The 13,754-nt window shown below is 53.0% G+C and overlaps 1 non-coding gene across 1 annotated transcript; it reads right to left on the bottom strand.

Annotated features, from left to right (window-relative positions):
- Nucleotides 1-9,010: 9,010 nt before the first annotated feature.
- On the bottom strand, nt 9,011-9,083 carry trnat-agu (transfer RNA threonine (anticodon AGU)). Its single transcript has one exon. It is a non-coding gene; the product is annotated as a tRNA-Thr (tRNA).
- Between the last annotated feature and the right edge of the window lie 4,671 nt (nt 9,084-13,754).

Genomic DNA, 13,754 nt, shown 5'->3' with positions numbered 1-13,754 from the left:
ATCTACGACCTCTGGTTTATTAGACCAGTGCTCTAACCCCTGAGCTATGGAGTCACCTGCCCTGGGAAATACAGGGGAAGGAGCAGGAAAGAGAGGGGAAGGGAAAAGAGAGAGTGGAAGGAGTGAGAGAGAGGGGAAGGGGAGAGAGAAGGGAAGGGGAGAGAGACAGTCGGGTAGGGGAAAGATAGGGAGGGAGGGGGAGAGAGTGGTAAAGGAGTGAGAGAGCAGTGAATGGGAGAGAAGGGGAAGGGAGAGAGGGGTAGGAGTGAGAGAGAGTATAACGAGTGTTTAAGAGCGGGAAGGGGAGTAGGGGGAAGGGGAGAGAGGGGGAAGGGGAGAGAGTGGGGGAGGGGAGAGCGTGGGGAGGGAGAAAGGGAGAGAGTGGGGAATGGGCCAGAGGGGGAGGGAGAGAGTTTGATGGGAATGGGGAGAGCGAGAGCGAGGGAAGGAGAGAAAGGGAAGAGGGAGGGAGTGAAAAAGGTGGAGACAGGGGAAGAGAGAGAGAGAGTGGTGGAGAAAATGAAAAGGGAGAGGGGAAGGAGTGACCAACAGTGGACGGAGAGAGGGGGTAAGGGGAGAGAGAGATGGGGAAGGGGAGAGAGAAGGGGGAAAGGGAGAGAGACGGGGATGGGCAAAGGGAGGGGGAAGGGGAGACAGGGAGAAGGTGAAAGAGAGCGGGGGGGGGGATAAAAGAGAAAGGGAGGGGAAGGGGAGAGATAGCGAGGAAAGGGGAGAGGGAGAAGGGGGAAAGGGGATGGGGAGAGAGAGAGCAGTGAATGGGAGAGAGGGGTAGGAGTGAGAGAGAGTATAACGAGTGTTTTAGAGCGGGAAGGGGAAGGGGAGAGAGAGGGGGAAGGGGGAGAGAAGGCGAAGGGGAGAGAGAGGGGGAAGTGGAGAGAGGGAGGGGAAGGGGAGTGATCGTGAGGAAAGGGGAGAGGGAGAAGGGGGAAAGGGGATAGAGAGATGGGGAACGGGAGAGAGATGGGGATGGGCAAAGGGGAGACAGGGGGAAGGTGAAAGAGAGCGGGGGGGGAAGAAAGGAGAGAGGGAGGAGGAAATGGGTAGAGAAGATAGAGGGAACAGATAAGAGAGAGGGGGAACAGGAAAGAGAGAGGGGATGAGGAGAACAGGAGAGACTTTTGTTCCAGTGTCGGTCTTGGAGCTGTTTCATATTTATAATTAAAGTCCTTGTTAATTGACGGTGAATTTAATTACTGAGTTAATTTTGAGTAGGCCCAACTGAGATCTGAATCAACGACGCGTGGTTTACTAGACCAGTCTCTAACCCCTGAGCTATGGAACCACCTGCTCAGGGAAAGACAGGGGGAGGAGCAGGAAAGAGAGGGGAAGGGAAAAGAGAGCGTGGAAGGAGTGAGAGAGAGAGGGAAGGGGAGCAAGAGTGGATGGAGTAAGAGAGGGAAGGTGAGACAGGGAGAAAGAGAGAGGGTTATGGGAGAGAGAGGGAGGGAAGGGGGAAAGAGAGGGGAAGTGGAGAGAGAGAGAGTGGAAGGGGAGAGAGAGAGTGAGGGGAAGGGGAGAGAGAGAGGGAAGGAGTGAGGAAAAAATTAAACTGGAGAGGGGAAGGAGAAAGGGGGAAGGAGAGAGGGTGAGGCAAGGGAAGTGGAAGAGGCAGAGGGGAATGAGTGGGAGACAGGGAAAGCGAGATAGCGCGAAAGGGAGAGAGGGTAAAAAGATGTAGAATGGGTCCCTGTTGTTCCAGGGTTGGTCTTGGAGCTGTTTAATAATTATAATTAAACCCCTTGTTAATTGCTGGTGAATTTAAATACTGAGCTTATTTTGAGGAGTCTTCAGGGAGATTTGAACTCATGACCGCTGGTTTATTAAACTAGTGCTCTAACCCCTGAGCTATGGAGCCATCTGCTCTCGGAAAAACAGGGGAAGGAGCAGGAAAGAGAGGGGAAGGGGTGAGAGAGAGGGGGAAGGGGAGAGAGATGGAATGGAAGGAGTGAGAGAGAGGGAAGAGGAGACAGCGAGCAAGAGAGGGAGGAGGGGAAAGAAAGGGATGGGATGGAGAGAGAGAGTGTGTGGAAGGGTGGGGAGAGAGAAGGGAAGGAGTGAGAGAGAGAGGGAAATGGAGAGAGTGGGTGAAGGCTTGAGAGAGAAGTGAATGGGAGAGAGGAGGGAAAGGGAGAGAGAGCGGGAAGGGGAGAGAGAGGGGATGGAGTGGGGACAGAGTGGGTAGGGGAGAGAGTGGGGAGGGAGAAAGACTTAGAGAGGGGAATGGGCCAGAGGGGGAGGGGGAGAGTCTGATGGGAAAGGGGAGAGTGAGATCGAGGGAAGGAGAGAAAGGGAGGAGGGAGGGGGCGAGAAGAGTGGAGACAGGGGAGGGAAGGGAGAGAGTGGGGGAGAAAATGAAAAGTGAGAGGGGAAGGGGAGAGAGAGGGGGAAACGGAGAGAGAGGGGAGAGGGGGGAAGAGGAGATATAGGGGGAAGGGGAGAGAGAGAGGGGGTAGGGGAGAGAGAGGGGAAGGGTAGAGAGAGGGGGAAGGGAGAGAGAGTGGGGAAGAGGAGAGAGAGAGAGGGGAAGGGGAGAGAGAGGGGAATGAGTGATAAAGAGACACGGGGAAAGCGAGAGAGTGTGAAAGAGTAAAAAGAGGCGGAATGTGTAGTGATGAGGAAAGCAGGGAGAGAGGGAGAAGGGGAAAGGACGTGTAAGGGGGAAAAAGAAGAACAGAAGAGCCTTTTGTTCCACTGTCAGTCACGGAGCTGTTTAATATTTATAATTAAAGTCGTTGTTAATTGACAGTGAATTTAAATACTGAGATAATTTTGAGTCGGCCACGGAGCTGTTTAATATTTATAATTAAAGTCGTTGTTAATTGACAGTGAATTTAAATACTGAGATAATTTTGAGTCGGCCCTAGTGAGATTTGAACCCACAACCCTTGGTTTACTAGACTAGTGCTCTAACCCCTGAGCTATGGAGCCACCTGTTGTGGGAAAGACAGGGGAAGGAGCAGGAAAGAGAGGGGAAGGGAAAAGAGAGAGTGGAAGGAGTGAGAGAGAGGGGGAGGAGAAAGAGAGGGAGGGGAAGGGGATAGAGAGGGGGGAAGAGGAGCAGGGGAGAGAGGGGTGAATGTGCCAGAGGGGGAGGGGGAGAGTCTGATGGGAAAGGGGAGAGCGAGAGCGAGGGAAGGAGAGAAAGTGAGGTGGGAGAGGGCGAGAAGAGTGGAGACAGGGGAGTGGAGGGAGAGAGTGGGGGAGAAAAGTAAAAGGGAGAGCGGAAGGAGTGAGTGACAGTGGAAGGGGAGAGAGGGAGGGGAAGGGGAGAGAGTGGGGGAAGAGGAGAGAGAGGGGGAAGGGAAGAGGGGAGAGGGTGAAAGGGGAGAGATACCGAGGTAAGGGGAGAGGGTGGAGGTTGAAGGGAGGAAAGGGAGATGAGAGAGAGTGAGCGAAGGAGAGAGAGAGGGAGGAAGGGAGAGAGAGGGGGAAGGGGAGAGAGAAAGGGGAGGAGAGAGAGAGAAAGAGAGGAGGAAACGGACAAAGGAGAGAGAGAGAATAAGAACATAAGAATTAGGAACAGGAGTAGGCCATCTAGCCCCTCGAGCCTGCTCCGCCATTCAACAATATTTCATGCAATTCACATAACTGATCTTGTTAATACTGAACCAGCTAAAATCTTATAATTTTATTTTGCAATGTCATCAGGCTTCTGCTGTGATTGGCCAGATTAAGTGTGCACAATGCTGCACCCAATTCAATGACTGGATCAATGTGGTGAGACTCCAATTGGCTAGCAATCTTTGACAGAAGGCAGCAAAATGTTGGGAGAGATCAAAACAAATGAGAAAAGAACCAGGATCAACGACACTCCTCACAAAATGTTGGTCACCAGTTCCATTAAAAGAACAGAAATGGATGTTAATTGTTTGATATAATCCTAGCTTTGAATCAGACTTTTCAATGTGAGTTAATATCATGAAGTTCTTTAAGTAAATATAAAACCTTGCAAATTAAAAAAAAATTATTAGCGAGTCAGTGGAGGTTGAAAATTTGACATCACACGAGAAGCCAATAATATAACTATTAAAAATGGCGTTTTCTTGCTGAATGTTTGAGAGAGAGGAAGAGGGGGAAGGGGAAGGGAAAAGAGACAGAACTTGTCATGATGGGGAAAGTTGGAGTAGAGAAAAGGACAACCTTTTGTTCCAGGGTCAGTCTCGGAGCTGTTTAATATTTATAATTAAAGTCCTTGTTAATTGACGATGAACTAAAACACTGAGCTAATTTTGAGTAGGCACAAGTTAGATTTGAACTCACAACCGCTGGTTTATTAGACCAGTGCTCTAACCCCTGAGCTATGGAGCCAGTTGCCCTGATGCAGCCAGTGGAAGGAGCAGAAAGAGAGGGGAAGGGAAAAGAGCGAGTTGAAGGAGTGAGAGAGAGGGGGAAACGTAAAGAGAGAGGGAAGGGCAGCGAATGGGGAAGGAGTGAGAGAGAGGGAGAAGGGAAGAGAGTGGGGAAGGAGAGAGGGAAAAGGGGAGACAGGGAGGAAGAGAGAGGGGAAGGGGAGAGACAGAGGGGGAGAGGAAAGAGGGGGGAAGGGGAGAGAGTGTGTGGAGGGAGAGAGTGGATGGAGTGAGAGAGTGAAGAGGAGAGAGAGGGGAAGGAGTGTGGAGTGAATGAAAGTGGAGAGGGAAGTGGAGAGCAAGAGAGGGGGAAGCGGGAATGAATGAGAGACGGGGAAAGCGAGATAGAGGGAAAAAGATGTAGAACGGGAGAGATAGAGTGTTATTCCAGGGTCGATCTCGGAGCTGTTTAATATCCTTGTTAACTGATGGCGAATTTAAATACAGAATTAACTTTGTGTAGTCCGCATTGATATTTGATCTTACAATCGTTGGTTCACCAAACCACTGCTTTAACCCCTGGGCTATGGAGCCAGCTGCTCTGCAAATGACAGGGAAGGAGCAGGAAAGAGAGGGGAAGGGAAAAGAGAGAGTGGAAGGGGTGAGAGAGAGGGGGAAGGGGAGAGAGAGAGAGAGGAACGGAAGAGAGTGGTGAAGGAGTGAGAGGGAGAGGGAAGGGTAGATGAGGAGAAAGAGAGGGGGGAGAGAGAGAGGGATGGGGAAAGAGAGGTTAAGGGAAGAGAGGGGGAAGGATTGAGAAAGAGGAGAGAGCAGAAGGGGAGTGAGACAGGGGGAGGGGAGAGAAGTGAAGGGGAAGGGAAGAGAGGGGAAGGAGTGAGAGAGGGGGGAGGGGTGACAGAGAGGGGAAGGAGAGGGAGAGAGGTGGGGAGAGAGAAGGGAAGGAGTAGGAAAGAGGGAAGAGAGAGGGGAAGGGGAAAGGAAGAGAGATGGGGAAGGGAAGGAGAGAGAGAGGGAAAAGGGAGAAACCTGAAAGGAAAGGGAAAAGAGAGTGAGAGGAGGGAGGGAAGAGAGGGGGAAGAGAGTAGGGAAGGAGTGAGAAAGGGAGAGAGAGTGGGGGAAGGGAAGAGAGCGGGGTAGGATCTGAAAGGAAAGGGAAAAAAGAGAAAGTGGAAGGAGTGAGAGAGGGGGGGAAGGGGAAAGAGAGGGAGGGGAAGGGGAGAGAGGTGGGGGGGGAAGGGGAGAGAAAGGGAGAAAGGGAGAGAGGGGGGAATGGGCCAGAGGGGGAGGGGGAGTCTGATGGGAAAGGAGAGAGTGAGAATGAGTGAGAAAAGTAACGGGGAAAACGAGAGAGCGGGAACGAGTAAAAAGAGGCAGATTGTGTAGTAATGGGGAAAGTAGGGAGAGAGGGAAAGGGTGGATCAGGGAGAGAGACAAGAACAGGAAAGCCTTTTGATCTCGGGTCAGTCTCGGAGCTGTTTCATATTTGTAATTAAAGCCCTTGTTAATTGACATAAATTTAAACACTGAGCTAATTTTGTGAAGGCCCCAGTGAGATTTGAAACCACGACCCTTGGTTTACAAGACCAGTGTTCTAACCCCTGAGCTATGGAGCCACTTACTCTGAGAAAGACAGGGGAAGGAGCAGGAAAGAGAGGGGAAGGGAAAAAAGAGAGTGGAAGGAGTTCGAGAGAGCGGGGAAAGCGGGGAGGGTGGGTAGAGAGGGAGAAGGGGAGAGAGGGGGAATGAGCCAGACGGGGAGGGGGAGAGTCTGATGGGAAGGGGAGAGCGAGAGCGAGGGAAGGAGAGAAAGGGAGGTGGGAGGGGGGTGAGACGAGGGGAGGAGAGGGAGAGAATGGGGGAGAAAATTAAATGGGAGAGAGGAAGGCGTGTCTGACAGTGGAAGGGGAGAGAGAGAGAGAGGGGGAAGAGGAGAGAGAGAGGGAAGGGGAGAGGAAGGGGAAGGGGAGAGAGAGGGGAAAGGGAAGAGATACCGAGGGAAGTGGAGAGAGACAGGGTGAGGGGAGAGAGTGTGAGCGAAGGGAAGACAGACAGGGTGAAGGGGAGAGAGAGTGAGGGAAACATAGAAACATAGAAAATATGTGCAGGAGTAGGCCATTCGGCCCTTCGAGCCTGCACCACCATTCAATGAGTTCATGGCTGAACATACAACTTCAGGACCCCATTCCTACTTTCTCGCCATACCTCTTGATCCCCCTAGTAGTAAGGACTACATCTAACTCATTTTTGAATATATTTAGTGAATTGGCCTCAACAACTTTCTGTGGTAGAGAATTCCACAGGTTCACCACTCTCTGGGTGAAGAAGTTTCTCCTCATCTCGGTCCTAAATGGCTTACCCCTTATCCTTCGACTGGGACCCCTGGTTCTGGACTTACCCAACATCGAGAACATTCTTCCTGCATCTAACATGTCCAGTCCCATCAGAATTTTAAACATTTCTATGAGATCTCCTCTCATTCTTCTGAACTCAAGTGAATACAAGCCCAGTTGATCAAGTCGTTCTTGATAGATCAGTCCTGCCATCCCGGGAATCAGTCTGTTGAACCTTCGCTGCACTCCCTCAATAGCAAGAATGTCCTTCTTCATATTAGGAGACCAAAACTGTACACAATACTCCAGGGGATAGAGACAGGGGGAAGGGGTGAGATAGGGGAAGGAGAGAGAGAGGGGGAAGGGGAGAGAGAGAGGGGAAGGAGAGAGAGAGAGAAGAAAATGGGTAGAGGAGAGAGAGGGAACAGGTGAGACAGAGGAAGATGTGTGAGCGAGGGGGAAGGGGAAAGAGTGGGAGGGGAACGGGAGAGAGTGAGGAAGGAGAGAGAATGGGGAGGGGAGAGAGTGGGAGGGGAGATTGGATGGAGTGCGAGAGGGAAGGTGAGACAGGGAGGAAGAAAGAGGGGAGAGAGAGGGAGGGGAAGGTGAGCAAGAGGGGAAGGAGTGAGAGAGAGGAGAGAGGAAGAATCTGAAAGGAAAGGGAAAAGAGAGTGAGAGGAGGTAGGGAAGTAGTGATAGAGAGGAGGGAGGAATGGGAATGAAGTGAGAGAGAGGGGGAGAACCTGAAAGGAAAGGGAACAGTGGGAGGAATGAGACACAAGTAATTAAATACCAAATTACACCCCAGTGAGATTTGAACTCATGACCGCCTGGTTTACTAGAACAGTGCTCTAACCCCTGATCTCTGGAGCCACATGCTGTGGGAAAGACAGGGGAAGGAGCAGGAAAGAGAGGGGAAGGGAAAAGAGAGAGTGGAAGGAGTGAGAGAGGGGGGGGAGGGGAAAGAGAGGGAGGGGAAGGGGAGAGAGGGGGGTGGGGAAGCAGAGAGAGAGAGGGGAAGGGAGACAGCGAGGAAGAGTGGAAGAGAGGGAGCTGGGGAAAGAGAGGCAGGGGATGCAGAGAGAGAGAGAGTGTATGGAATGGTGGGGAGAGTGAAGGAAAGGAGTGAGAGAGAAGGGAGGAAGGGGAAAGAGAGGGGGAAGGGGAGAGCATGAGGGGAGGGAGGGGGAAGGCGGGGAGAGGTGAATGAGTGACAGGCGGGGAGAGTGAGAGAGGGAAGGTGAGAGAGATGGAGCCGGGTCGAGAGAGGGGAAGGGGAGTATGAGGGGAAGGGAGAGAGAGGGGGAAGAATAGAGAGTGAGGGGAGAGAGGGGGAATTAGAAAGAGGGTATGGTGAGGGAGGGGGAAAGGGGGGAGAGTGGAATGAGTGAGAGACGGGGAAAGCGAGATAGTGGGAAACGGAGAGGGGGGTAAAAAGATGGAGAATGGGTCGTGATGGGGAAGGGAGAGAAAGATTTGGAAGGCGAGAGAGAGTGTAAGAGAGACGAGATGAGAGGGGGAAGGGTGTGAGGGGAGCCTGTTGTTCCAGGGTCGGTCTCGGAGCTGTTTAATATTTATAATTAAAGCCCTTGTTAATTGATGGTGAATTTAAATACTGAGCTAATTTTGAGCAGGCCCCAGTGAGATTTGAACTCACGACCCCTGGAGACAGGGAGGAAGAGAGAGGGGAAGGGGAGAGAGAGAGGCAGAGAGGGGAAAGAGAGGGTGGGGATAGGGAGAGAGAGGTGAAGGAGTGAGAGAGCGGCGAAGGAGTGAGAGAGCAGAGAATGGGAGAGAGGGAGAAGGGGAGAGAGGGGGGAGCAGAAAGGGAGAGAGGGGGGAAAGGGCCAGAGGGGGAGCGGGAGAGTCTGATGGGAAAGGGGAGAGCGAGAGCGAGGGAAGGAGAGAAAGGGAGGTGGGAGGGGGGTGAGAAGAGTGGAGACAGGGGAGGGGAGGGAGAGAGTGGGGGAGAAAATGAAAAGGGAGAGGGGAAGGAGTGAGTGACAGTGGAAGGGGAGAGAGAGGGGGAAGGGGAGAGAGTGGGTGAAGGGGAGAGGGAGGGGGAAGGGGAGAGAGAGGGAGGGGAACGGGAGAGAGAGGGGAAGGGAAGAGAATGGGGAAGGGGAGAGAGTGGGGAAGGGATGAGGGGAATGAGTGATCAAGAGAAACAGGGAAAGCGAGAGAGTGGGAAAGAGTAAAAAGAGGCAGAATGTATAGTGATGGGGAAAGCTGGGAGAAGGGGACGAAAGGCAAGAACAGGAGAGACTTTTGTTTTAGGATCGGTCTCAGAGCTGTTTAATATTTATAATTAAAGTCTTCGTCAATTTAAACACTGAGCTTATTTTGAGTAGGCCCCAGTGAGATTTAAACTCACGACCACTGGTTTACTAGACCAGTGCTCTAACGCCTGAGCTATGGAGCCACCTGCTGTAAGGAAGACAGGGGAAGGAGCAGGAAAGAGAGTGGAAGGGAGACAGGGAGGCAGAGAGAGGAGAAGGGGAGAGCAAGAGTGGAAGGAGTGAAAGAGGGGAAGGGGAGAGAGGGGGGGAGGAACGGGAGAGAGTGGTGAAGGAGTGAGAGAGAGAGGGAAGGGGAGACAGGGAGGGGAAGGGGAGAGAGAGAGGTGGGGAAAATGTAGAAGGTGGGGAGAGAGAAGAGAAGGAGTAGGAAAGAGGGAAGAGAAAGGGGAAGGGGAAAGAGAGGGAGGGGAGGGGCGAGAGCTGGGGAAGGGAAAGAGAGGGAGAAGGGAAGAATATGAAAGGAAAGGGAAAGGAGAGTGAGAGGAGGGAGAGAGAGGAAGGGGAAAGAGATGTTGAGGAGAGAGAGGGGGAAGGGGTGAGAGAGAGGGGGGAGGGCAGAGAGAGGGGGAGAACCTGAAAGTAAAGGGAAAAAGAGAGACAGGAGGTGGGTATTTAAATATTAAGTTAGGCCTTAGTGAGATTTGAACTCACGATCTTTGGTTTACTCGACCAGTGCTCGAATCCCTGAGCTATGGAACCACCTGCTCTGGAAAAATAGGGGAAAGAGCAGGAAAGAGAGGGGAAGGGAAAAGAGAGAGTGGAAGGAGTGAGAGAGAGGGGGAGGAGAAATAAAGAAAGAGAGGGAGGGGAAGGAAGAGAGAGAGAGGGGAAGTGGAGAGAGTTGGCAGAGAGTGGATAGGGGGGAGAGTGGGTTGAGAGGGAGAAGGGGAGAGAGAGGGGAAGGGGAGAGAGTGGGGAAGGGGAGAGAGAGGGGAAGGGGAGAGAGAGGGGAATGAGTGATGAACAGAGACGAGGAAAGCGAGAGAGCAGGAATGAGTAAAAAGAGGCAGAATGTTTAGTGATGGGGAAAGCAGGAAGAGAGGGAAAGGAGAGAGAGATAAGAATAGGGAAACCTTTTCTTCTAGGGTCGGTCTCGGAGCTGTTTATTATTTATAATTAAAGCCCTTGTTAATTGACAGTGAATTTAAATACTGAGTAAATTTTGAGGAGGCCCCCCTGAAAGCTGAAGACACAACCCCAGGTTTACTAACCCAGTGCTCTAACACCTGAGCTACAGAGTCACCTACTTTGGGGAAGACAGGGGAAGGAGCAGGAAAGAGAGGGGAAGGGAAACGAGAGAGTGCAAGGGGAGAGAGAGGGGGAAGGGGAGACAGGGAGGAAGAGAGAGGGGAAGGGGAGAGACAGAGGGGGATAGGAAAGAGGGGGGAAGGGGAGAGAGTGTGTGGAAGGGAGGGAGATAGTGGATGGAGTGAGAGAGGGAAGAGGAGAGAGGGGGGAAGAGTGGTTAGCGGACAGAGGGGTTGGGGAGAGAAGTAAGATAGACGAGGAAGGAGTGAGAGGGGAAGGAGTGGGGAGAGAATGAAAGTAAGAGGGAAGGGGAGAGCAAGAGAGGGGAAGGGAAGAGAGAGGGTGAAGGAGAGATGGTGAGGCAAGGGAAGGGGAAGAGGCAGAGGGGAATGAGTGAGAGACGGGGAAAGCGAGATAGCGGGAAAGTGAGAGAGGGGTAAAAAGATGTAAAACGGGTCGTGATGGTGAAGGGAGAGAGAGATTTGGAAGTGGAGAGAGAGTGTAAGAGAGACGAGAAGAGGAGAGGGGGAAGGATGTGAGGGGAGCCTGTAGTTCCAATGTCGGTCTCGGAGCTGTTTAATATTTATAATTGAAGCCTTTGTTAACGGATAGTGAAATTAAATACTGAGCTAATTTTGAGTAGGTCCCAGTGAGATTTGAACTCACGACCCTTGAAGATAGGGAGGAAGAGAGAGGGGAAGGGGAGAGAGAGAGGCGGGGCGGGGAGGTGGAGAGAGTGGGGAAGGGGAGAGAGGGGGGAAGGGAGAGAGGGGGGAAGGGGGAGATAGAGTTGGGAAGGGGAGAGAGTGGGGAAGATGAGAGGGGGGGGAGAGAGTGGGTAGAGAGTGGGGAGGGAGTGAGGAAGAGAGGGGGGAATGGGCCAGAGGGGGAAGGGGAGAGTCTGATGGGAAAGGGGAGAGCGAGAGCGAGGGAAGGAGAGAAAGGGAGGAGGGAGGGGGCGTAAAAAGTGGAAACAGGGGAGGGGAGGGAGAGAGTGGGGGAGAAAATGAAAAGGGAGAGGGGAAGGAGTGAGTGACAGTGGAGGAGAGAGAGGGGGAAGGAGTGAGAGAGGGGGAAGGTGAGAGAGAGAGGGGGAAGGGGAAAGAGAGGGAGGGGAAGGAGAGGGAGAGGGGGAAGGGGAGAGAGAGGGAGGGGGAGGAGAGGGAGGAGGAAATGAATAGAGAAGAGAGAGGGAACGGATGAGAGAGTGGAAGATGTGAGAGAGGGGGGGGGGAATGGGAAAGAGAGAAGGGAAGGGGAGAGAGAGTGGGAAGGGGAGAGAGAGCAGAATGAGTGGTAAAGAGAACCGGGGAAAGCGAGAGAGCGCAAAAGAGTAAAAAGAGGCAGAATGTGCAAAGCAGGGAGAGAGGGAGAAGGGGAAAGAAGGAGAACAGGAGAGTCTTCTGTTCCAGGATTCGTCTCAGAGCTGGTTAATATTTATAATTGAAATACTGAGCTAATTTTGAGTAGATCCCAGTGATATTTGAATCTACGACCTCTGGTTTATTAGACCAGTGCTCTAACCCCTGAGCTATGGAGTCACCTGCCCTGGGAAATACAGGGGAAGGAGCAGGAAAGAGAGGGGAAGGGAAAAGAGAGAGTGGAAGGAGTGAGAGAGAGGGGAAGGGGAGAGAGAAGGGAAGTGGAGAGAGACAGTCGGGTAGGGGAAAGATAGGGAGGGAGGGGGAGAGAGTGGTAAAGGAGTGAGAGAGCAGTGAATGGGAGAGAAGGGGAAGGGAGAGAGGGGTAGGAGTGAAAGAGAGTATAACGAGTGTTTAAGAGCGGGAAGGGGAGTAGGGGGAAGGGGAGAGAGGGGGAAGGGGAGAGAGTGGGGGAGGGGAGAGCGTGGGGAGGGAGAAAGGGAGAGAGTGGGGAATGGGCCAGAGGGGGAGGGATAGAGTCTGATGGGAATGGGGAGATCGAGAGCGAGGGAAGGAGAGAAAGGGAGGAGGGAGGGAGTGAAAAAAGTGGAGACAGGGGAAGAGAGAGAGAGAGAGTGGCGGAGAAAATGAAAAGGGAGAGGGGAAGGAGTGACCAACAGTGGACGGAGAGAGGGGTTAAGGGGAGAGAGAGATGGGGAAGGTGAGAGAGAGAGGGGGAAGGGGAAAGAGAGGGAGGGGAAGGAGAGGGAGAGGGGGAAGGGGAGAGAGAGGGAGGGGGAGGAGAGGGAGGAGGAAATGAGTAGAGAAGAGAGAGGGAACGGATGAGAGAGTGGAAGATGTGAGAGAGGGGGGGGGAATGGGAAAGAGAGAAGGGAAGGGGAGAGAGAGAGGGAAGGGGAGAGAGAGCAGAATGAGTGGTAAAGAGAAACGGGGAAAGCGAGAGAGCGCGAAAGAGTAAAAAGAGGCAGAATGTGCAAAGCAGGGAGAGAGGGAGAAGGTGAAAGAAGGAGAACAGGAGAGTCTTCTGTTCCAGGATTGGTCTCAGAGCTGTTTAATATTTATAATTGAAATACTGAGCTAATTTTGAGTAGATCCCAGTGATATTTGAATCTACGACCTCTGGTTTATTAGACCAGTGCTCTAACCCCTGAGCTATGGAGTCACCTGCCCTGGGAAATACAGGGGAAGGAGCAGGAAAGAGAGGGGAATGGAAAAGAGAGAGTGGAAGGAGTGAGAGAGAGGGGAAGGGGAGAGAGAAGGGAAGGGGAGAGAGACAGTCGGGTAGGGGAAAGATAGGGAGGGATGGGGAGAGTGTGGTGAAGGAGCGAGAGAGCAGTGAATGGGAGAGAGGGGGAATGGAGAGAGGGGTAGGAGTGAGAGAGAGTATAACGAGTGTTTAAGAGCGGGAAGGGGAGTAGGGGGAAGGGGAGAGAGGGGGAAGGGGAGAGAGTGGGGGAGGGGAGAGCGTGGGGAGGGAGAAAGGGAGAGAGTGGGGAATGGGCCAGAGGGGGAGGGAGAGAGTCTGATGTGAATGGGGAGAGCGAGAGCGAGGGAAGGAGAGAAAGGGAGGAGGGAGGGAGTGAAAAAGGTGGAGACAGGGGAAGAGAGAGAGAGAGTGGTGGAGAAAATGAAAAGGGAGAGGGGAAGGAGTGACCAACAGTGGATGGAGAGAGGGGGTAAGGGGAGAGAGAGATGGGGAAGGGGAGAGAGAAGGGGAAAGGGAGAGAGACGGGGATGGGCAAAGGGAGGGGGAAGGGGAGACAGGGGGAAGGTGAAAGAGAGCGGGGGGGGGAGAAAAGAGAAAGGGAGGGGAAGGGGAGAGATAGCGAGGAAAGGGGAGAGGGAGAAGGGGGAAAGGGGATGGGGAGAGAGAGAGCAGTGAATGGAAGAGAGGGTTAGGAGTGAGAGAGAGTATAACGAGTGTTTAAGAGCGGGAAGGGGAGAGAGAGGGAAGCAGAGAGAGGGAGGGGGAAGGGGAGAGAGAGGGGGAAGGGGGAGAGAAGGCGAAGGGAGAGAGAGGGGGAAGTGGAGAGGAAGGGGAGTGATAGTGAGGAAAGGGGAGAGGGAGAAGGGGGAAAGGGGACAGAGAGATGGGGAAGGGAGAGAGAAGGGGGAAAGGGAGAGAGACGGGGATGGGCAAAGGGAGGGGGAAGGGGAGACAGG

The sequence above is a fragment of the Pristiophorus japonicus genome, unplaced genomic scaffold (genome assembly GCF_044704955.1).
Source record: "Pristiophorus japonicus isolate sPriJap1 unplaced genomic scaffold, sPriJap1.hap1 HAP1_SCAFFOLD_3266, whole genome shotgun sequence".
Classification (NCBI taxonomy): domain Eukaryota; kingdom Metazoa; phylum Chordata; class Chondrichthyes; family Pristiophoridae; genus Pristiophorus; species Pristiophorus japonicus.
The sequence above is the reverse complement of the archived record's forward strand: the minus strand, read 5'-3'. Positions and strand labels throughout refer to the sequence as shown.